The sequence below is a fragment of the Callospermophilus lateralis genome, chromosome 10 (assembly GCF_048772815.1).
Source record: "Callospermophilus lateralis isolate mCalLat2 chromosome 10, mCalLat2.hap1, whole genome shotgun sequence".
NCBI classification, from domain to species: Eukaryota; Metazoa; Chordata; class Mammalia; order Rodentia; family Sciuridae; genus Callospermophilus; species Callospermophilus lateralis.
In genome coordinates, this window is record NC_135314.1 from 97,325,140 (window position 1) to 97,350,607 (window position 25,468).

Below are 25,468 nucleotides of genomic sequence, written 5' to 3' on the forward strand. Positions count from 1 at the left end.
AAAAAAACAAATAACCCAATCAACAAATCGGCCAAAGATTTATTTTATTTTTATGTGGTGCTGAGAATCGAACCCAGTGCCCCGTGCCTGCCAGGCGAGCACGTTACTGCTTGAGCCACATCCCCAGCCCTATCATTATAATTTTTAAGTCTGTTTTTCTATTGATTGATTTTCTTTTATTTATGTATAACAATTTCTGCTTCTTCTTATAAGTAGTAACTTTTTAGGGTGCTGGACATTATTGTTAATATTATTTTGTGATTCTGGGTTTTGTTGTTTTCCTTTAAAGCAAATTGAATTTGTTTTAGTATCTAGTGAAATTATTTTCAGATGAGCTTGATCATTTTAAGACTAAAGACATAAAATTCACCCATGTACAGAAAAAAATGATAACATGAGAAAGAAAGGTGTAATTTGGATGTAAAATTTTTGTCTTGAGAGAACTTGGAAACCACTGACCAAAACTGCTTTTTCTGTTGGTTGTTACACTCAATATAAAGAATGATTTATTTAGTTTTGTATCCACATTTTCTCACTTTAAACTGTCACAACTCCTTGGAAGAAGTCAGCAGAACACTAGAACTCAGCAGGGAAAAAGGAGATACATGTGTCCCCAGTGCCCTTTGCCCTGCTTCCTTGAAGTCTATGCAGCTTCGCTTTAGTGGCTTTCCCTGCCCTTAAAGTCACATTGGGGCTTGTGTGTGTCCCTAATGGAGAAATAGCAAGCAGATAGCTTTAGATACGGTAAATACTGGATCTGACCTGGGACTAATCATCCAAGAGAAGGTAGACTATGATTAAGTGAGCGCTGCCCTCGTGCATTTTCAGAAGATTTTAAGAGGAAATTCTTTCTTGATTAAATTATCTAGAGATTATTAAAGAAAGATAATGTGGAACTCGAGGTATTTGAACTTTCTCAACTATTCCAAATCCTTGCATGCATTTTCTCTCTCTCTCTCTCTCTCTCTCTCTCTCTCTCTCTCTCTCTCTCTTTTTCCTGGTTTGTAGACTTTGACAATTTGATTTTGACTAAATTTTATTATATATGGAGTTCAGGATAAAAAATATACCAAGCCCGAAAAATACTAGTTTCATTCAATTATATATGTGGGTGTTCAAAGGGAAAAGCAATGTGAATAATCAGACATTTATGCAAAGTCAGTTACTGATTTATTTTCATTTTATCTACTTGGTGATGAAAACTTAAACTGGTATGCTATCCAGATCAATATGGAGGCAATTTCAGATTCAATTTAAAAATCACCAAAATATAGTCTGGCAATTTTAAAGTAGGAATGTGATTCTTCTTTCAGAAGTTTTGATAAAAGATGCCCCAAATACATAAATTTGGTGAGCTCAGTTAAAGGTCACAACAAAAATTTGCTTTAAAATATCTAACTTTTTACTTATTGATCATTAGGTTGATCTGATTAGATATATCACAGGAGCACTTGTGAAAGTTTGGTCTTGGAATTCCTGTGGATGCCTGAAACTCTATGATGTCAAACTATCTACTAAATAATATTAAGAAGTTTTTGCTCATTTAACCCTCAGTCTCTTATGAATGATAAGACATAAGATGTATGATATTGTGACAGATTAAATGCAGATACAGAAATGAGACTATAGCTTCCTTCTACTAACCAGGATGTTAAATAAACAGGGTTCTAAAATAATGTTATTTATGTTAACATGCAAAAGGTTTATTATTATGGCTTTAAAATAAATTAATATAAATATATTTAAAGTCAGTTCTATTTTCTAATATGACAAATATATCTTTGGCATGCTCGATGATTTTAAGAGTACAAATGTATCTTGAGACCAGGAATTTGCAAAACCACAATGTTTGTTTATATAGAGCACATTGACATAAGAGAGATAAAAATTACAAAAATGCCTAATAAAGGAAAAGAGAAGTGGAAGTGAGACTGCACAACCAGGAGCGTGTGATGCTATGACATTAGCACGTCGCAGACTTAAAGACATCTGCACAGTTTCAAGTAGCACAGTGCCAATGACTTTCTGTCAAACCAGAAAAGAAATCAGAATAGCTACAAAGTCTTTTACAGGATTGATGGGAGAGAGCAGAATACAGCCATAGGGAAGGTCATTGAGTATCAATGTTGATTTTTTAAAAAAATCTTTTTCAATGGAAGAAAAAAAATCATTTCTATCATATAAAAATTATAGAAATTATTTTTAGAGAACATGCATTAGGAGAACAGTGAAACTCCTTTCATTTTTTTTCAGTATTCACAGAGATCTTTACAGGGTAAATTAGAAATTCTAGCCATATTTAGTCAAGGCTTTCTGACCACAGAGACAAACTCATGTTTATAGAAGAAAGAGGAATTTATCTGAACACACAAGAATATTTGATTACGAAGGAAGAAAGTGCAACTGAGGTTCCGGAGGGCCAGAACCTGGAAAGGGACCCACATTAAGTCCTCAGAAGGCTATAAGATATTGTAATTTTGGAAGATTGTGGTTCTCATTCTTTCTTCTCTATGGGGTACTGACAAGTTAATTTGTCTCTATAGATGAACTTTTTTGCTTCTCCATTTTTTTTTTTTTTTAGTCAGCTTTTTTACTGCTGTGACCAAAAGACCTAACAAGAACAATTTTAGAGGAGGAAAATTTATTTGGCATTCACACTTCCAGTGGTCTCAGTCCATAGATGGCTGACTGTATTCCTCAGGGCCTAAGGTGAGGCAGAACATCATGGAGGAAGAGTGTGGTGGAGGAAAGCAGCTCAGAACATGGCCGCTAGGAAGAAAAGAGAGAGAGAGAGAGAGAGAGAGAGAGAGAGAGAGAGAGAGAGAGAGATATCACACTTTTCTCATCAAAGACACAATATAGATCCCAAAGACGCTCTTCCAATTACCAACCCCTTCCAGCCACACCCTACCTCTCTACAGTTACCACACAGTTAATCCCTATCAGTGGGTTAATACAACAATTAGGTTAAAACTCTCATAACTCAATTATTTCACTGCTATACTTTCTTGCATCGTCTTATACATGAGTTTTTGGGGGTCATCTCATATCTTAACCATAACATCCATATATAGGACTTAATGTGACCTATGTAAATTCTCTTGTTTACAAGCCAACCTATCAACAGAGATTGACTAGCATCATTAAATTCCAACTTCAAATGCTTAAAATAATCTAGCATAATTTTGGGTGTCCAGTCCTGACCAAGACGGTTATTGCCTTGAGGTTTGGGGTGACTCACAAAGGAATATGTTAATTTTCGGAAAAGTGGCTTATCCATTGGAGAAGAAATATGACGTGTAAATACAACCCCCAGAATTCATTTATTTCCAGGTAACTTACTTCCTAACCCAGGTTTTAGCCAAATCGGATCTCAGCACAGAGTCACCCTGGCTTTAATATATGGTTTCAACTTCCTCTTTCATATTATTGTAGGTAACTGTCTTGGTAGTATTTCCCTGAACACTTCTTTTTATGAAGTCTGGGGTTTCCCAAGCAATTGCTGAACTGAAATGAAATTTCTTTCTTTGGGGATCAGATGCTTACCTAAATTAATCCAAACCTATATATAAATGGGGATGATTGCAATTTGAGAAAATAACTGTGGATGTATGTAGGTATGTGATGGAAGTATGTAGTTGCATTGGGAACAATTAGCATTGGGAACAATTTAAAAATACTGGGTTCAGAAGGCTCTTTGTCCAAAGGCCTGATCACTCTTTGTGTATTAGACCTACCCAGTTACCCCCGTGGGATGCAACTAGACCATTCCTAGAACAGCCAAAAGATGGGCTTGTTTTCTTGGGAGTGGGATTTGCTTCCCTTGAATCCTGCTTAGGGAATGCTGAGAAAAATATAACATTTTGTTCTCATTTTTGATGATGCATCTTGTCTTTTATTCCCCTAGTTAATGGGAGAGAATGGAAGCTTGCTTGTGCCTTAGCCAGGTCTGTGAACCTGTGCTGCTATGTAAATATTCATTTTATTTAGAGGGAAAAATCATTTGTATAGTCCTACAATTGAACGAGAGAGTTAGATATTAATCAGACTTATTTAACTAGGTCAACATGGTATAGGCTGCTGTGATGGTTCTTTTTATAAACAATTAATTTGAAATCCCTGTTGATCTCCTACAAACTCCCTAAGATAAACTATGCTTATTAAAGCTGTGCCAAGAAATCATTTTTTCCATATCCTAGTGACTCAGTGTGATGTGACGAATCTCCATGTCATCATACAGCACTGCAAACAGTTGGTATATTCAAAGATACTTTCTGAATGTTGAAATTGGGTGGCAATCAAGGAAACAGGATCAAATCCCTACTCCAAATCTCCTGGCTGCCTACTGATGTCCTGGATCCAGAGCCATCCTTAGACCTAGGTAAATGGGTTTGATCCCATATTAAAAGCCTCCTCTCACTTTCCTCTAGCCATTTCTTCTCTCTAGAGAGCTAAAAGGCTGCAAAGTCAGCGGAATTCTATCCGTATGGACCTTGGGCCTGTCTTTTTACACCATGTTTTAGATATATAAAGCCTTAGAATTCATTTCCCAAATAGCCCTCAAGCATTCTTCCAGAGTGTGCATAAGGGCACTTCCTGGACTGTAACCTCTTTAGAACATATTATACTCATAGAGGGTCTATCTCAAGACCCAGAAAGGGACCAAAGAACTGTGTATACAGGGACCGTTGGAGTTGGGACTTAAAGGTTGAGATGGGCATGCAGTCAGGCCGCTGGCTGTGTGGGATAGAGGTTAAGGTGAAAGAGAAAGAAGCAAGTTACTCATTTCTGGGGACTAAGAAGTGTTCTTCTCATGCTGCCATGTTTTATTGTAGGAACTCAGTGAATGCAAGAGTTCTTTTCTTTTCTTTCTTTTTTTTTGTGGGGAGGGGTAACCAAGGATGGAACTCAGGGGTTCTTACCCTCTGAGCCACATCCCCAGCCTTATTTTGTATTTTATTTAGAGATAGGGTCTCACTGAGTTTCTTAGCGCCTCACTTTCGCTTAGGTTGGCTTTGAACTCAAGATTCTCCCATCTCAGCCTCCTGATTCATTGGGATTTCAGGCATGTGCCACTGTACTGGCTGGAATCCAAGAATTCTAATTGGCTTATTACAAAGACTTATTTACTGAAGAAGGAGGAAGTGGAAGAGGAAGAAGAGGAGAAAGAGAAGCAGGAAGAGGAGGAGGAGGAGAAGGAAGAGAAATTATTTCCTTTAAATTTGTGTCATGATTTACAACTTTTAAATATTCATAGCATTTGAGCCTTTATTTGCACTCTTGTCTAGGGACCCACAATTGTTGCAGTCTTTGTCCAGATTCTAAAGAATTTCCAGAAAACTTTAAGTCTTTTATTAATACACAACTGTTTGCCCTAACCCTAAAATATTCGTTTCATAGGCTAAGTTGGACAGGAAAGACAAAAACAAAATTCTCCAGCTTATGATAGGACAACTTAAACTAGAATGAAACCAGGTTGGGGAGCTTGTTTGTGTCTCTTCTAAGTCCAGACCAATTTTTCATCTGGTTTTATTCAATCTTCAAAAACAAGAGAAAGTAAATCTAAAGGAATGCCTGCTAACGGGGAGTGGAAAAGAAATGGTTCACTTTAAGACTTACAGAATAGCCGACACAATCCATCTATCCTAGAATGTTTTTCTCTGAGACCTAGTTCTGAGTTCCTGATAGGCATTGCTCTCTATGCACTTGGGTATGATTTCTTAGAGAAGAGGCATTGGATGTTATCATTGAGGCAGTATTTGCATTTGGCAGAAATATATTAGGTTAAAAAGCTATAGATTTCTTTCTTCCATGAGTTATTTTGCTGTTATGACTATGTTGAGGACAAAAATCCTTTGCAAGTATTGTTATGGATGGGCACTCAGACGTGGCAGACCAAACATAAAACTGTAGCTAAAATTACTGTGCATAGAGCAGTCTGAGTGATGCTCTTTAGCAGTGCCCCTTCCAGAGCGATGCTTCAGTAATGTCAGTGTCTTCCCTGGTGTGCCCTAACTTGCACAAACAGAGCCTTAGATGAGACATCAGGGACATCCAGGATTGCCATTACATAGTGTCCAGGTAGTACCAAGAATATTAACGATCTGAGTTCCTTATTATCCTTCATCTGAAAAATTAATCCCAGAATGTTCTTCTGATTTGTTTTTAGTAAGCTTGGGCATCTCACTGTTCATGAAATTTTATGACACCTAATATTAAAGCACTGTTCAGATGTCAATAAAGTTAGTAATGTCAATATTATTCACTGCTGATCTTCTAATGAACTGCCACAGTTTCTGGCAGGTCAGAATGTGGAAGCCAGTTAAACATTAGCCATACACTCTGTTTTCAAGGTCGATATTATATACAGGTATGCAGCAATGTTACTGCTTATCAAGATTAACATTTTCAGGGCTCATTCTCTGTGGAAACAGGTTAGATAGCTTCCTATGTCTGCTGATTTTGGAAGCTGTGAGTATTTTTTATATCCGTTTTTAAATATCTACGGTGCACCTAAGATTATTCCTAAATCTGTGTTATGTTAGAACTAGAAAGACAGTGCTTGACTTCCGAGTCATTAGAGCTGGGAGAGTCGCAGACATAGCTGGCTTGCCAAGGTGTGGAGAATTCTTGCAGTAAAGGTGTGCCTTGTCATTAAGTAACTAGGTCTCCATGCTGATAGTGTTAAAAATGCAAACGTGGAAGAAGAAACTCACTGGTCTATTAACATCAGTAGTAGCTAGATAAAGGCTAAGCTGCTATTTTGGAAAGTAGGTCCCCAATACAATAGCTTCATAAAATTTGTAATTTCCTAGGAAATTCACCTCCATGATTGAAGCTGAGCAAAAGAATAGAACAAAGTCCACGGCCAGCAATTTTCTTTTAAAACCAATGAGGCAGAAATTTCACTTATCACTCCCGCTCATGTTCCCTTGGTAAAAACGAAGACACATCCCAGAGAGAACTGCAAAGGAGTCTGGAAAATGTAGTCTCTAGCTGGATGATTGCCTATCCAGTTCGAACTCTTTTATTATAGAAGAGTGGAGCAGGGTGGATTTGGATAGACAACTAACGATCTCCACCATAGAATCATTCAAAACTTCAGGGTTTCCCACAGAGTCTACTGTAGCTATTACTTGAGTAAAATCTTTAAGTTTTGGGACATCGAACAGGAATATTTTCAATGGGGCAATGGTAGATAGGCACTCTGCAGGATAGCTGTGCCTAATTGTGAGTAAATGTGAAGATGAGACAATAGTTCCCTAAAATAAGCTTAAAGGAGAATGTGAAAGCCAAAAGCCAACTTGAAAGCTCTATAGGGATCACCTGGGGGCACTGTGGAGCTCTCATACTGACAAGGGAAAGATCATCTCACAGTTGTTTACAAGGACATCAATAATGATAATGTCATATATTCTGTTTTTAGCAAATATTATTATCTTTGCTATCTGCTTTTCTATCTGGAAAAGATATATAGGTAGGGAGACTTGTTTGGGACATATAAAATATTTTAGAATTAATATCAGAAAAAGTCATTTTAAATTGTATTTACAGTCAAATTATCTCATACTATTTTAAATTCCTGGTATCTTTTTTTTCTGGATTTTTTTAAGAGAAATTTAAAATACATAGTGAAGGTCATGAGCATATATTTATTTATTTGAGGTTTTGTGAAAAGCTTGTTGCTTCTGGGATCTATAGTTATGTTATGATCTGGCGCCACCCAGCAGAACAAATGAACATTTGTTTGCGGCCACTTGTAAAACCAGCTAAGAATGGAGAAAAGAGGACAGTATTTGCAGGGGAGGAAGAAATCTCAAAATGCAGCCTGTCCTCCTGGTTCTCTTAGGCAGTCAGGCTATTCAGAGATACTAGGAGAAAACTGACTGTTTTAAATGGCTGTTTTACAAACGAAAAATCCTGCCCACAAAATAAAAAAAAAATTTCCCCTTATTTTCAAGACCAGAGTTAGGGTTAGGTTCTTCGTTTGCCTCCTCGTGGTTCATTCCTCTGGATTTCTAGAGGTTACAGTAGAGAACTGAGAAGACTTTCCAATTTGCAATGGAATTTGAGTTGTGTAGCTTGTGTAGTTTGTAGTTGTGTTGTGAAAATTATAAGTAGGCTTTTGTCTAGATTGCTTTATGTTTTCCACAATCTTCTTTATAGATAGGCCTTTCCTAGACCATTTGCACAGACAGTGCTACTCATAAAAACATGCTGTTATTTATTTACCTAGTTATCTCTGAAGGTGTCATTTGGGTTGAAATCCAAAAAAAAAAAATACAAAAGAAGTAGGAAAATCAAATCTAGTGATTTCTCTCTAGTTGGAAAGAATTTATTAGTTGCTTAAATTGAAACAAGTACCTACTTCATCTTCCTTACAATTCAAATAAATGACACCAAATCACTAGGAAAACCTTCTTCAATTAGCATACCCAGGTCAGGAGTTCCTATTTAATTTAAAAGCCATGTTCCCTAAGAATAACCTATATTAACTTTTTCTTCACCTTTATCTCTCATTCAGTTTTCAGTTCAATGAAATCAGGTTTCCATTCCACTTCTTAAAAACTGTTGGAGTTGGGAGCAACCTTTCACTTACCAAATGCAATGAAATTCTTTCAGACTTGGCTTTCTCTGCAGCACTTGCATGCCTGATCATTGATCCTGTTCTTGAGTTCCTGTTTCTCTTTGATTTTTTTATACACCATTTCTGCTTACACTGTCCTTTTCTCATTTAGCCTTTTAGTCTCCATGGTAGTTTCCTCTTCCTCTGCACTGTTTATATCAGAGCTGACGAGTTGGTTCTGTTTTTGACTTTCTATCTGTTCTCACTGGTGTATTTCAACCATTCCAATGACTTCAACCATTGCAACTATTTTTATTTGGATCTTTTCCTGACTCCACATTCTCATACTCAATTGCCCAACAATGCCCTGCAGAAGTACTGCAAAGGAAACTCATTACCTTTCTTCTCAGAGATGATTTTCGTCCTTCACATTGTTTTGATGAAAATCATCCATCCAGACTCTAGCTAGAAAACTTGCAGATTTTGGGTTGCTTCTTATTGCATCCTCTTGCCTGCCCCAAACATCTATTAAATGAGCAGCTACTGTCAGTTTTAGATACTAAATATATCTCCCTGCCATTTCTCTGTCCCCAGGGTTTCTGCATTAATTAATGAATCCCCTCATCTTTTCATAATGAGTGCTATTTGGCAGTCTTTTTCTCTATATACCCACACCTTTATTCCATCCCTCTTTCTTTCAAGACTTCTTGACAATTCCAGCAGAATGAAAAAATGGAAGCCTGATCACATTATTTCCATAGTAAGAGATTATTCAATTAATTATTGACTGAAGAGTATTGAAATTATCTACTACAAGCATAAATTTGTTGATTTCTACTTCAAGGAATGTTTAAAGTCTCCTAGGGATTTGACTATGTACATATATATACATATTTTTTTTAAATAAAAATTTGCTGTACTTACATTTAAACTCTTTTAGGAGCATGTGTTTTTGGAAATATTATGAATGAAATAACCTACTTATCATTATAAAGTACTGCTCTTTACTTCTGGTAACACTGCTTTATTTGAAGGACACTTTGTTTTTATATTAATTAGCCATACCAGGTCTCCTGTGGTGGGGTTTGCATGGTATGCCTTTTACTTTTTAAATTGTTTAAAATGTATTTTTTTAAGTTTTAGATGAATATAATACCTTTATTTTATTTATTTATCTTTTATGTGGTGCTGAGGATCAAACCCAGTGTCTCACACATGTGAGACAAGCACTCTACCACTGAGCCACAACCCCAGCCCCTCATCCTTTTATTTAACCTATTGATACTACATTTAAAATAAAATTTATGTGATAAAGAGATTATTAGGTTCAATTTATTTTTAATTCTCTCTGATAATATTCCTTTTTCTTTGGAATGCTTGGTCAATTTGCATTTGATTATTGATATGGTTTGCTTAATGTTTGACATCTTATTATTATTTTTTTTAATTAATTAATTTTTAAAAATTTTTAATTAGTTACACATGACAGCACAATGACCTTGACATATCATACATTTGAATCAGATGAGATATCATATCTCATTTTTCTGAGTATACAAGTTGCAGAATCACACTGGTTACGCATTCACATATATACACACAGTAATAATAATGTCTGTTTCATTCTACTATCCTTCCTATCTCCCCATCCCCTCCCCTCCCCTCCCATCACTTCTCTCTACCTAATCTAGGGTAACGCTATTCTTTTTTTTCCTCACATCTTCATACATCTATTTTGTATAACAATGAGGGTCTCCTTCCACCATCCATGCAATTCCCTTTCTCCCTCCCTTTCCCTCTCACCCCTCTTCCCTATGTAGAGGTAATCTTCTTCCCCTGCTCTTTCTCTCTTCCCCATTTTGAGTCACCCCCCTTATATCAGAGAAGATATTTGACATTTGTTTTTTAGCGATTGGCTAACTTCACTTAGCATAATCTGCTCTAATGCCATCCATTTCCCTGCAAATGCCATGATCTTATTATTTTTTAGTGTTGAGTAATATTCCATTGTGTATACATGCCACATTTTTTTATCCACTGACATCTTATTTTTATCTTTCAATGGTTTCCTCTGTTTATTCCCTTGATCTTATTTTACTGCTTTCATTTATATTAATCTAGAATTTTTATACTCTATTTTACATAAATATTTGAATATATATTTTACCTTTTTATTTTATTTTTAAAGTGGAGTTGACTCTTGAATTACATGACTTTGAATTGTATAGGCCCATTTATGCATGAATTTTTAAATTATTATTTTCTCCTCCTTTTCCTCTTCTTTCTTCTCCTCCTCCTCTTCTTCCTTTTCCTCCTTTCCTCCTTCTCCTTCTCCTTCTTCTCCTTCTCCTTCTCCTTCTTCTTCTTCTTCTTCTCCTCCTTCTACTTAAGATTTGCATAAAATTGAAAAAACTCACAAATGAACCATGTAGTCTAGAAATATTAAAAAACTGAAAAAAAGTATGGCATGAATGCAAAAAACATTATTTACATAATAATCTATATTATCATTTACTATCATAAAATATATAGAAATCTATTTTAAAAGGTAAATATAATCTTAAATAAGGCACACACATAGGATGTGCATAGTGCCTTTTTTAGTCAGGTGAAATATAAATTAACATAACCAGGCAGTATATAAGCATAAATGTATAAAATTAGCTGTACTATAGATATAATAATGTTAATAATTTTATAGCTACCTTTTGTTATTGTGGTGAGATCAAGTAATGTACCCACTGACAGCCCTATATAATACTTTAAGTAGTTAAGTTTTCAAGTAAATTACGTATTGGGGTACAAAGTTATCATTTTCTATGATTTTTATGATACATAATACATATAAGACACAAAATATGCATTAATAGACTGTTGTTGATAAGGCTTCTGGTCAAAATCAGGCTATTAGTAGTTAAGTTTTCACAGAGTCAAAAGTCAAAAACAGATTTATAACGAGGTAGTTGTCAGTTCCCCGAAATTCCATATTGTTTAAAGGTCAACTCTAATTGCATTAGGGGCTAAAGCATGCACATTAACCCATCACATTATAATTTTCTAATTTTGATCATTGAATTAATTACATATGTTAACTCTATAATACAGATGTTTTTACTTTAGCAGAAAAATGGTTTCCAAGAAACTGGGAGGAAGTCTTTCATATTTACCTCCTTATTTACCATTTTTTCCATTGTTTGGTTCTCCTTGTAGATTTACATTTCCAAGTGTTATCATTTCTCTTCAGACTAAAAAACTTCTTTTAAGTATTTGTTAAGGTGCAAATCTGAGGGTGAGAAATTCTCTCAGCTTTCATTTATTATTCATTCACTTATCTAAAAAGATAATATTTTGTCTTTAGCTTCAATTGGGAAGGATATTTTTGCTGGATATATCTTTTCGATGGCATTTTTTAATGGTTTTCTTTTATCACTTTAAAATGTCGATCCATTGTGTTCTGGTTCGAATTTCTTATCTATCTATCTATCTATTTGAGATGGAGTCTTACTGTGTTGCTCTGACAAGTGATTCTCTGGCTTCAGCCTCTGGAGTAGCTGGGACTATCTAGGCTTATGCACCACATCTGGTTGGTTTCCTTTCCTTTTGATAAGACTGGTACTTCTTCATGTGTGAAGTACTTTTTATTCTGGGTACTTATAGTGCTTTTCATTTTTCCTTTGGATTTCAGTTGTTTTGACAATGATATGCCAAGTGCATTTTCTATGAATGTATTCCACTTGAGTTTTACTGGGCTTCATAGATTTGTAGATTTATGTATTTTTAATCATAAAGAGAAAATTTGCATTTACTGTTTCCCCAAGTTCAGTTTTCCTCCCAGTGCCCAGTTCTCTCTATTGTTCTGGGGACTTACTTGAATATTTGAGTGCTTAGGTTAGCTAATGCTCTGTTTGATTTTTTTTTTTTTTTTTTTTTGAAGAAGGTGTCTATTCTTTTTGCTTCATGCCTTATTTGGATAAATTCCCTTAACTTGTCTTCAAGGTCACCAATAATTTAATTGCTTTGTTAACTTTCCTGCACATCCCATTGAATTTTTTATATTCTGTATTTTTCAGATACATAAATCTCTATATTTTTTCTAATATTTATCATTTCTTTTCTGAAATGACTCATCTACTTATCTATTCTTCCCATTTTTTTCTATTTGAGATAATGTTTTTAATTTTAAAAAAATATTTCTTAGTTGTAATTGGATACCATACCTTTATTTTATTTATGTTTATGTGGTGCTGAGGATCAAACCCAGCACCTCACACGTGCTAAGTGCTACCGCTGAGCCACAACCCCAGCCCCTTTTTAAATTCTTTTCTGATAATTTCAGTACCTGGATCATTTGCGGTTTGTTTCAGGTGATTTTCCTTCCTTGTAACTCTGATTCCTGACTCTTTTTAGGTCTTGTAGATCTTTTTATTGCATCTTGGAAATTACATATGGAAGAAAAGTGGGGATTAAGGAATAATACTCCCCCTCCCTCAAGAAATTTCCAGTTCCTTCAGTGAGGAGGTGATTGTTCAGAGTTCACTATGGGTTTATCTGATCTGGGATCAGCTGATGCTCATATCTGATTAGCCTAGACTTCCCAATATCTAGTTTGCTGAAGAAGGGCTTGTCTTATTGCTCTTATCAGGACTGAGAATTTCATGTGTTCCTCAGTCCTTTGGGTTCCTCAGTTTCAGGCACAAGGAGAAGATGGGAGATGGGGCAGACTGAATGATTTATTTCTTCTTATCAGTCAGCTTTCACTTTCATTATTCTCAGCAAATTTAGGTGGAATCGAGTAGATTGCTGTGCTGAGTTTATTATTATTGTGCTTTCAGACTCCAGTGCATCTCTCCCATCTCCACCCTTGCTGATAGCTCAGCTGGTGTCATCTCTACTCAGGAAAGTTTGGGGCTTGAGCAGCCTTCTGCCTTCCCTGCATCCATACCTGCCAATCTCACTGTTCACCTATAAAGGTCTTCCTCTACCTGGAAACCAGTCCGTCAGGATTTTCTTGTGTTCATTGTTCTTTGATTGTTCCATACAAGAATGATTTTGTATACCTACTTTTAAAATTTTTTATTTTATATATACATATATTTATTTTTTCTAGTTATACATGACAGTAGAATGCGTTTTGAGACATTATACATAGATGGCGTATAACTTCTCATTCTTCTGGTTGTACATAATGTAGAATTACACTGGTGGTATAATAATATATATATACATATGGTAATAATGTCTGGTTCATTCTACTATCATTCCTGCCCTCATACCCTCTCCCCTCCCTTCACTCCCTTCTGTAATACAAAGTCCCCCCCCCCACACACACACATTGTGAATTAATATCTACGTATAAGAGAAAATATTTGGCTTTTGGTTCTTTGAGATTGGCTTATTTCATTTACATGATATTCTCCAGCTCCATCCATTTACCAGCAAATGCCATAATTCCATTCTTTTTTAAGGCTGAGTAATATTTCATTGTGTACATGTAACTGAAAACTTGATCCCTGTCCCCAGCGCCAATCAATGCCAATTTAATAATGAGGACATGATTTTGAGGCAAAGGAAAAAGAAGGTTTATTGCTTTGCTAGCAAAAGAGAAACACTGGGGTCTCCTGTCTTAAAGGCTGTGACTCTCCTCATCAGGAGGGACTGGAGGGTTTTCAAGGAACCCTTCAAGGGCTGCATTCCAAGTGTACTCTGGTAGAATGTCGCAGGGCACCCTGGTGGCCTTAACCTGGTGGTGTTAAGGATTCGCTTGTTAATTTGGGAGATATTCACTTCCTGGATTCTCAGCAGGCATCTCCTTCCTGTAGTAGGTGTGTTCAAGGGCAGTTAACTAGGGGAAGAAAACATAACACTGTCTCCCTTACTTGTTATGGAAGGGGAGAGGGGAGAAGAGAGAAAAATTTTTGAAAAAAAAAAAAATAAGCCTTAGAGCAAAGAGGATTACATTCAGAAGGTGAAGGGACCACTTTTACATACATTTATCACAATTTCTTTATCCATTCATCTGTTGAAGGGCATTTAGGTTGGTTCCATAGTTTAGTTATTTGAATTGGGCTGCTATAAACATTGATGTGGTTGTGTCACTGTAGTAAGCTGATTTTTAAGTCCTTTGGGTATAAACCAAGTAGTGGGATAGGAGTGAGATGCAAGTCAAGGTAGTTTTGACTTGCATTTCTCTAATTGCTAATGATGTTGAACATTTTTTTTCATATATTTGTTGATCTACTGTATTTCTTCTTCTGTGAAGTGTCTGTTCAGTTTCTTTGGGCTTTTTTTTTTTTTTTTTTTTTTTTTTGATTGGTGTTTCTATGGGAGCTCAGGTATTCTATGTCCTAATTGGAAACAGAATGTTCCTAGTGAACTTATAAACAAGTTGGGAGAATCATAAAATTCTTCATAGAACTTTCCTTTTGAAACTAATTCTGTTGTGGTCCTTGTGTACAATCTTATACAATCTTAAAATATCAGCTATGCCACTTTGGAGTACATAGTTGAATAGGATTTATCTTTTTGCAAGGTAATAAGATATTTGAGTACAGGGACTGCATTTTATTTGCCCAATTAGTTCCAATGAAGTGTAGATTCCCCCTCACAAGAGATATATAGTGAACATCATTGAGCATCCAGTTTATTCTTGTTCCTCCAAGACCTCACACATGCTAGAATCCCCCTCCCCTGTCCCCAGCACCTACTGTATGAAATTCTCTTTTATTCCTTTACCTGGGAAACTGCAACTCATATTTCAGCATCTAGTTCAATCTCTTTTTAGTCACACTTTCATAATCCTCTTTCAAAATTATATAACCTTGGCAAAACTACATAATTCTAAAAGTTTACATAACCTTACCAACTTATGTAATAATTTTAAGCATGACCAGAGTATAAGGTATGGGAGACTGATGAAGGGAAGCAGCTTAGAGTGATTTGAAAGATGATGTGTTTAATTTCATTTTTTTTTGTTTTGTTTTGTTGCCAGAGTCTCAATAACTTGCTTAGGGCCTTGCTAAATTGCTGAGGTGCCGCAGTCTGGCTGGGCACAAGATCACGAGCCACTCAAACAGGAACAAACTTTATTTGAAAAAACCGCCAATACCACGTTCATGCCTGGGAAGATTCCCGATCCACCCACGCGGCGTTCTGCCGGTTCCTTCCCGGAACCCCAGCGCAAGATCCTCCCCTGGAATTCCCTCCTACTGCACTTTCCCAACCAATGGGAACTCTCCAGGAGTCCCGCAGCAGGCCAAGGTAAACAGCAGGAGTCCGGTATCCGTATGAATGTAATTTTTAACATAATCATATCATCTCAATGGCTAGCTGACATCACCTTTCAATCAAAAATGCCATGCATCATATTAATTGGCTGTGGCTCCCAGCACTGAGGTAGGCTTTGAACCTGTGATTCTCCTGCCTCAGCCTCCCAAGCCACTGGGATTACAGGCATGTACCTCTGCTCCCAGATCATATGTGTCAGTTTTAAATGGAGTGGGTTTGTACTTCATAGCTCTAAAATCTTTAGCCAGCTTCTCTATTTTTCAATAGCTGTAGTATCTTGTATCTGAGATTTTTTTTTTCATTATCATCAATTTAATAACTGCTCTTAATTAACTGCTCCTGTACAAAGTTTAAATGAGGTATGTTGATCTGTGAAAATACCCTGCCTCTATAAGAACAATTTATTTCTAGTGTCCTATATGCATTCAAGTTTTGATAAGATTTTGAGAATTTCAGGATTCTAAGATTTTCTTTTATTTGCCATCATAATTCCTTATACAAAATTAATAAATACCGATATACTGATAATAATAAATAAATACTGGTAAAACTGATAATAATATATATTAAATCTTTTTGTAGTAGATTTATACATAATACATAATTTGTAGTAGATTATATTACACAATAAAATTCACTAGGTACAGAAAATATTTTCTAGCTAATAGTACATGCATATCACAATTCATGGGCTGTGATTCTAAAGTTCATAAAAATTCAGACTGGATATTTTTCTGAAGGATTGAGGATTTTTTATTTTCCCTAGTAAAAACATATTATTATGACGGTGTTATCTAGTCCTTTAGAAAATCTTATTCTTTTTTGTGTTTTTTTTTTTTGCATGCTGACAATAATATATTTGACACTTCAAGATAAAAATTTGCATTTCAGTTATAATCATCCTCTCTTTTTTCTGTGATAAAATATTGAAAGTGAGAAAAAGAAAACTCAGTAGGATATCCTGACACATCTACATATTTCTGAAACATAAACAAAGCGAAGAATTTGAGAGCCCACAAATCAATTCTCCATTGTAGAGATTCATTATCTGTTATCTTGCTTGACTGAATAGTTCTATGACTGAACAAGAATTAGAGCTCATTCATTTTTTTTTTCTTTTTTCTTGTAGCACATTCATGAAACTAGTGCCAAGGAGAAATGGGCACCCTCCCACTCTGACCATTTTTCTCTTTGGTATCAGGATGCCGTCAGCCCAAATGTTCTTTGTTGCTGTCCCCATCTCCTCTGCCTGATTTTCTCTTCTGCAATTTGCTAAGCTCAAACTCATTTTACAAGCAAACACATGTAATCTGTTTGTTTTTTTTTTTTTTTTTTTGCTTGTGAGTTTGTTTAGTATTTCAAAATCACTTAAGCTTTTTTTCCCCCCTCTCCAAATGCTGCTGATTCAGCAGGACATTTTTCCTTTTGAAAGGCAAAGCTATTTCAAATGAAAGTTCTCCTAAAGATGATTTGTTTTTTCTTAGTCTTATAAGTTTTGTCACCCTCTGCATTTCTCTCAGCCTAAAAGGCTCCCTTCTGCCTTTCCCTTTTATTTATTGGCTTTTGTTCTAACAATAGTTTTCCTGGAAGCAGAAAAATTTCTTACCCTCTGACTTCTTGCTGGTCAACACAACTCTCTACTCTGACATATTACATTGGGGAATGAAATATTAATACTCGAGACTAGGCAATGTTTCAAGAAAGATAAAGTAACGAAATAACATCTGAGAATTTTCTCATAATATTGAAAAAGAAAAAGTGTGTGTATGGGCATGTACGTAGGGTGAAATGGGAGTGATTTATTTATTTTTAAAATAGCATTGTGGGCCGACCATACTCTATGTGCATGGAGACATGTGTACCTTTGCTGATCCAAAGTGGTGCTACGTCATTCAAAGGAAATTTAGCAATTCATTTGGGGGCTACAGATTAACCCCCGTGACCCAAATGCAATGAAATTGTAGCCTTGGAAGTCAAGTGAGATGTGAGAGAAGGCATTTGTAAAAAGCTGTCCAATATATGTCTATCCATAAGAATCTATAATTGGTAATTAATATCTCATCAATTCCTCAGTTGGGTAATCAAATTCTTAATATGTATGAATGAAACACTCAGGAACTTGATGATTAGGAAAGGAAAAGGGAAGGTAAGCAGTGTCATGCTTGCCATGTCAGTCAAAAACACAGGGACTTTCTCCCTGGTCTTTATTCTCTCATAGCAATAACCGGGTCTGACATTGTGGTGATGTTTTATTTAAGTACTATGAAAAGCAGAAAAAGGGTAAGCATTTTCTTTTTGAAAAAGGTATCACAAATGGCCTTTGCTTTTGTAGGACTTAAATTAAATAAAATGTCCCTGAAGTAATTTTGCAATATCTCAGTCTGTCTTCATCACCCTTTGCTTTTTGAAAGAAAAGGGCAAGAAAAATTGCTAGTGGAATTTTTCCCATTGAAATGGTCTTAGACAAAACTTTAAACTGTATCAACTTCATTATGTTTAATGTGAAAGGGCTTTGTCGTTTGTACACTCACATTCATGAACTATAACTATTACATGCTCAAACTTTCACGCTTAGTTTTAACAAAACAAAACAAAATGAGCCGCTCCTTTTAAGAAATAGGCCAAATCTGGGCATATCAATTAACAAAAATTCTATCTTTTTAAACTCCAGTTTTGCTCACTTATTTTAAAGTATCCCATTTGGATTTTATATTATCCATATTTGTTGCTGTGTAAATATAGTGTGTTTCCAATATGACCAAAGTAAGATTTTCGTGAACCTTTATAGCATGATTTTTAAAAATGTGGTTCATGGCTGGGCTCAAACTGCAAGTTTATAATCCAACCAGTGGCTCAGGAGGTTGAGACAAGAGGATGGCAAGTTCAAAGCCAGCCTCAGCAAAAGTGAGGTGCTAAGCAACTCAGTGAGGCCCTTTCTCTAAATAAAAATACAAAATAAGGCTGGGGATGTGACTCAGTGGTGAGTGTCCTAGAATTCAATCCCAAGTACAATAAATTTAGTTCATAAATAAACCATCTGCTTCATAATTATCTGGATTGGGCTTCCTAAACTTGGTGTGATGAAGTTTTTTTTGTTTTGTTTTGTTTTGTTTTTACTCTGTGGAGTACCAAAATTTATGTTCTACACTCTGTTCAATGAATGATGCAGTCATGTCAGATTGATAAAAAAGTTTCTCTCTTGTATTCTTAATATCTGTACTTCTTTCTTCCAGGAGTGATAGGAAATAGTTCACAAGCTCACACTGGTTCTCAGTACACACTTGGAGTACCACTGAATCAGGAAGCTTGTGAAAACCTTCAATCAGAATTTTGTGAGATGGTTTAAGAGTGGTATTTTTAACAAGTCCTCAGGTGGTATTTATACACCCTATAGTTTAAGAACCATTGCCTCCAGATAAATCTAAATATTGCCAATGTTAGCAATCACAAACTCATTGAACACAAGAGCAATTACAATACTTCGTAAAGCAAAGTGATGTATACAAGCATATGCTCCACAGCCAAGTACATTGTGTCCCCCCAACCCCCATCACTTTTCCTCTCTATTAGTCACTTTCTAGCTATTGTTTTCATGCTGCATCACGGAAGTTCCCTATTCCCTTTACACATTAGGTACATTTGATCTTTATTTGTCTCCTTAACTTTCTAAACAAAGCACAGGGTGATCCATTTGCATTTATTTTACTTGTATATATTTTTTCCTGCCATATTAGTCTTGCTCTAAATTCCAACTCATCTGTGTTCTGTATTTTGATTCAGACTTTCTCCCTCGGTGACTTTATCCATTGTGATGACCTTCCTCTAGCACCTGTATAATAACAACTCCAGAGTTTCCAGTTCTAATCCAGCATTTATCCCATTGCTCTTCCTAAAAGACTACTATCCTTAAAAGACTTTCTTCCTCTCATTTCTGTCTACATCAGTGCAGATCGCCTTCCAGTTCATGCACTGAAAGTGGCCCCACAAGTTACATTCTGTACAAAATACGATTCTGCGCCACCAGGCATACTTTAGTGCTAATGTTGTTCCCCAAAGTTGTGCACCCCAGCAGAATCAGATCCTGATTCTGGGCTTACAAAGACACAAACTTTGATCCCATCATCATTCATTTACACATTCAGCAACAGAATCTGGGTGGGGGCTGATGACTGCTGATATGAAACCAGGAAAATGCCTCCCACAGCAGTCAGCCCCATTGCCAGAGAGTGTAGAGTAGATGAAAAATAAGGGTGGATTTGAGTGCAGACAAACCCTCCGCATAACTTCAATCCACGCAGGAACTGTGTTTCTACATGAATCAGATTGGCCCCATAAAAAGGAAAATTTGTCAGGAGAACAGTGAATTCTGAAATCATGATATGACAACTATCTTCTTTCTCAGGTGATCCCTACGTAAGAGACAAAGGAGGTGAAACAACAGAAAATAATATTTTATAATAGCCAAGGTTGGCATCAACTAAACTAGGGTAAACTACACAGAAGTTTTCTTATTTACCTGGTAAGCCAAACCCTCAAACCAAACCAGGCCATGTGGCTCTCTCAATTCCAGATTCTTGTATTATCTCTTTCAAATTTGTAGATTATGATATGTATGACAATAAAGGCTAAATGGGCCAAAATCTCAGAAGGAGAGAGAGATAAAGTAGAGCACACAGAGAAAGAGAGAGCTACTGTTTGCTCTAGTATGGTAAGCCTGGCTTGAGCAACCTCCTTGGTCAGCCTCATATGTGAAAAGAGGAAGCCAACTTGATGTTTTCTGTTCCTTCCTATTGATGGAGTGTATGACATGGATGTGGTTGGTACTTTAAAAATGCCATGGGTGGGTTAATTGTCATAAAGGCATTTAATTAAGAATTTGTCTACTTCTTGATGTTTGTGATTATGGAAGCATATTGATATATTATGTGATCCAGTGTCATCATTAACCTGGAAATGGATATTATTATGGTTTAGATATGAGGTATCCCCCAAAGCTCATGTGTGACGATGCAAGAAAGCTTAGACGTGAAATGATTGGGTTATGAGAGCTTTAACCTAATTAGTGCATTAATCCCTTATAGGAATTAGCTGGGTGGTAACTATAGGCAGGTAAGGTATGTGACTAGAGGAGGTAAGTCATTGGGGGACATGCCTTTGGGGTATTTATTTTGTTCCTGGTGAGCACAGCTCTCTTTCTGCTTCTTGGTGCTAAATTCTGAGCTGCTTTCCATTGCCACATGTGTCCACCATGATGTATACTTCCACCTGAGGCTCCTAGGAATGGAAATGGTCCTCTGTGGACTGAGACCTCTGAAACTGAGCCTCCTGGAAAACTTTTTCTCCTCTATATTGTTCTTGTCTGGTGTTTTGGTCATTATTGCAAAAAAGCTAACTGAAACTTATTTTAAGTATTTTTTTTTGTAAATATTTCTTTGAATAAAGGTGTCTGTACATAGCATTAGTGTGTATTATATTAAAAATCATCAATCATAATGCTTGCTACTATTTCACGTGAGTAATCTATTTTCCTCTTTGTTGACTGTTATACCAATACTAAACTACATTGCCCCTAAACACATGATCATTACTACTATAAAAAAGATATTTTTTGATTAATACTTTAATACACAATGTAGAAATTTAGAATAAAGTCATGGAGAAACAGTCTTTTAGGTTTTTTTTTTCCTTTGGCATAACAAAGCCCTGGGAATATATTTAAAAATGGTGATTCTCAAAGCTCTCAGAGATTCTAACTCAGAAAATATGCTCAGAGGCCAAGAAATTGGATTTGTTAAAAATTACCTCAAGTGACTCTGGTGATCAGAAAACACCTGTAAAGAATCCTTAACCTCTAATATTATATAATTCTAGTATCAAGCTGCTTTTCTAACATTGGGCCTTCTCCTTGTTTTTATTTTACACCCAGCAGAAGAAAATTTATTACCTCATTTCTATATTAAAAAAAAAAAAGCCTGTATTATGGGTGAAAACAACTGGTACTAAAACTGATGGCTGTTATTTAGAAAATTTGAGACTAAAATATAGAATATCAAGGACGACCATGTCTTTTTAAGAAAGAATTTTAGTAATTCTTAAAGAGTCAAATAAAATACCCATTTAGAGTAGAGGTTCTGAGATGGTGGTCAGGTGAATCCACAATGTTACAGCAGTTCTCCAAGGAGTAAATGAAATAATTAGTTTCACAACAGCAAACTGAGGTAGGGAAATCAGGAAAAAGGAGAAAGGGGACTAAGCAAGTTAGTATCCAGGAGGAAACCAAAAATATTGGTTTGTAGAATAGAAAAATAATTTTAAAAGGCAACAGATGATGGCAGTGTCAGAAATGCTGTGATCCAGTGCAGGGGTGAGGGGGCAAACATGTTTCTATCAAGAAGAAAGACACTTTCCCACCAAGCTTGGTTCCCCACCATGTGGGAAACATATCCACATATTGGGACATATCCACAATTGGACCCAATAATAAACTCATAAGGATTGGGCTCCCAATAAAAGACTAGCAGAGTGGATTACAAAACAAGATAGACGTGATGTTCACCAGAAACTCATTTCTAAGCAAAGACATCACAGGCAGGAAATAAAAGGATGGAAAAAGATATTCCATGGAAATAGAGTACAAAAACAAGCAGAAGTATGTATTCTCGTCGTCAAGAATGAAGATTTTCAGCACAAACTTATCTGAAAGACAAGGAAGGTCCCTCCATACTGGTAGAGGAAATAATTCAACAAGAAGATAGGATGATAATAAATATTTAGGCCCCAAATGCTTCTTGACATTGTCAGAAAAACCCCAGGACAATAATACTGGGTAGTTTCAACATAGTCCTCTCACTAGTAGATGGGTTTTCAGACAATACAATATAAGTACTTCTGATCTAAACTACTAAAAAACGAATGGATGAAATAGACATCTGTATAATATTTCATCTAATAACACATGAATTCACTCTCTTCTCAGCAGTTCATGGATCCTTCTACAAAATAGAGCATATTTTAAGTCACAAAACAAGTCTTGGCAAATTAAAAAAAAAATGATGCAATCACTTGCATCTTATCAGATCATGATAGAATAAAATTAGAAGTTAAGAATAAAAAATAATAGAATCCACATAGATACATGTGAAATTTTCTTTTAAATGAGGAATGAATCATAATAGAAATGACCGGAGAAATTTAAATATTACTCTGATCAAACATGAATAGTGAAACAATGAACAAAATATCTGGGATATGATTAACATAGTCTTAGAAGGAAAGTTTATAGTATTAAGTGCTTATATTAAACACACACACAGAGAGAGAGAGAGAGAGAGAGAGAGAGAGAGAGAGAGAGAGAGAGATTCCAAATAAGCAATCTAATGTTACATCTGAAGACCCTAAAAAAGTAGGAACAAACTAATTCCCAAACCAGTGAAAGGGTGGAAAAATTAAGATCAGAGCTGAAATTAATGAAATGAAGACTAAAGAAATAAAGGACTGATGTAACAAAAAGTTGGTTTTGTGAAGACATTAACAAAATTGATAAGCCCTTAGTGGAACTAATCAAAAGAAAAAGAGAGAGAGCCCAAATCAACAAATTAGGGGTAAAAAATGAGATATCACCACAGATATTTCTGAAATTTAGAGGATCATTAGGGACTATTTTGAAAACATATTTTAATAAACAGGAAACTCTGTAAGATATTGACAAATTTCTAGACACGTATAACTTACCCAAAATAAAACAAGAGGATAGAGAATACTTTAACAGGACAATAGCAAGCAACAAGATTGAAGCAGTAATAAGAAACCTTCCAACAAAGAAAAACCCAAGACAAGGTGTATTCTCAGCTCAGTTGTACCAGATTTTTAAGGAAGGACTAATGTTAATCCTTAAATTATTCCATGAAATAGTAAGAAAGAAAACATTTCTAAATTCATTCTATGAAGCCAGTATCACCCTGATACCAACACTGGACAAAGACATATCAAGGAAAGAAAACTACAGATCAATAGCCCCGATGAACATAGATGCAAAAATCCTTTATTACATATTACCAGTTTACACTTGATAACATGAGAAGATTTTATACCATGACAAAATGGGTTTTATCCTAGAAATGCAAGGTAGGCTCAACATACACAAATCAATAAATGTAATTCTTCACAAAAAGTGGAATTAAGAACAAATATTACATTATCATCTCAGTAGATGGAGAAAAAGCCTTCAACAAAATTTGGTATCCATTCATGTTAAATACATTGAAGAAACTAGGGACAGAAGGAACTTGCAACATCATAATGGTTATATATGACAAACCTCAAATAGACATTATAACAAATAAAGGAAAACTGAGAACCTTTCCTCCAAAACCAGGAACAAAAAATGACATTCAATCTCACCACTTCTATTCAACATATTCTTTGAAATTCTAGGCAAAGCAATCAGGCAAGAGAAATAAACTAAAGAAATGCAAATAGAAAAAGAAGAGTTCAAATAGTCTCTGCTGATAACATGATCCTGTACTAAGTCTCAAAAAACTACATCAGAAGATTTCTAGAGATAATAAACAAATTCAGTGAAGTAGCAGGATAAAATGTCACCATACAAAGATCAATAGTTTTCCTATACTGCAATAATAAATCTGTCAAGAAAAAATTATGAAAACAATTTCATTCACAATACCCTAAAAAAGTAATTGGGATTAAATTTAACCAAGAAAATTTAAAACCTCTACAATAAAAATGTTAAAAAAGTAAAGAAAAAGATTAAGGAACTTAGAAGTTGGAAAATTCTTCCTTATTATTAAGTAGGAAGAATTAATATTCTTAAAATGGGTGTATCATCAAAAACAATTTACAGATTTAATGTAGTCCTCATCAAAATACCAAGTTTCAGAAAAAAGACCTAAAATGCATATGAAAGAATAAAAGACCCAGAATAGCCAAAAGTATACTGAGAAATAAGAGCAATGATGGTGTTATCATAACACCTGATCTCAAATTATGTTACAAAGCTCTAATAACAAAAAAAACCCATAGTATTGGCTTAAAAACAAGGTTGAAGACCAATGGAATAGAAGACACAGAGACAACCTCACAAAAACACAGTCATCTGATCCTTGACAATGGTTCCAAAAGCACACATTGGAGAAAAGATAATCTTTTAAACAAATGGTGCCAGAGAAATAGGATATTCATTCATAGAAGAATGGAACTAAATTCCTAACTTACCCTAAACAAAAATCAACTTAAAGTGAATCAAAGACCTAGAATTTGGACCAGAAACACTGAAACCTCTAGAAGAAAACAGGATCAGCACTCTAATACACTGACATAGGCATTGACTTTCTTAATAAAACTCCTAAAGCTCAAGAAATAAAACCAAGAATCAATAAGTGGGATGGAATCAAATGAAAAAGCTTCTGCACAGCAAAGAAAATGATTAAGAACATAGAGAAATGTACAGAATGGAGAAAATCTTTGCCAGCTACTCCTCTAATATCCAGAATTACATAAAGAATTCAAAAAACTTGACACCAGAGTTAACAAATAACCCAATCAATAAATGAGCTAGTGAACTGAAGAGACATTTCTCAAAAGAAGAAATTCAAATGGACA

At 35.4% G+C, this 25,468-nt stretch overlaps 1 long non-coding RNA gene across 1 annotated transcript in view; it reads left to right on the forward strand.

The window, feature by feature from the left end:
* Positions 1-717: 717 nt before the first annotated feature.
* Positions 718-25,468, forward strand: part of LOC143642213 (uncharacterized) — a 32,627-nt gene continuing 7,876 nt past the window's right edge. Inside the window, exons 1-2 of the long non-coding RNA XR_013155617.1 lie at positions 718-902; positions 15,555-15,823. This is a non-coding gene — a long non-coding RNA (uncharacterized LOC143642213). The remainder of the gene's footprint in view (positions 903-15,554; positions 15,824-25,468) is intronic.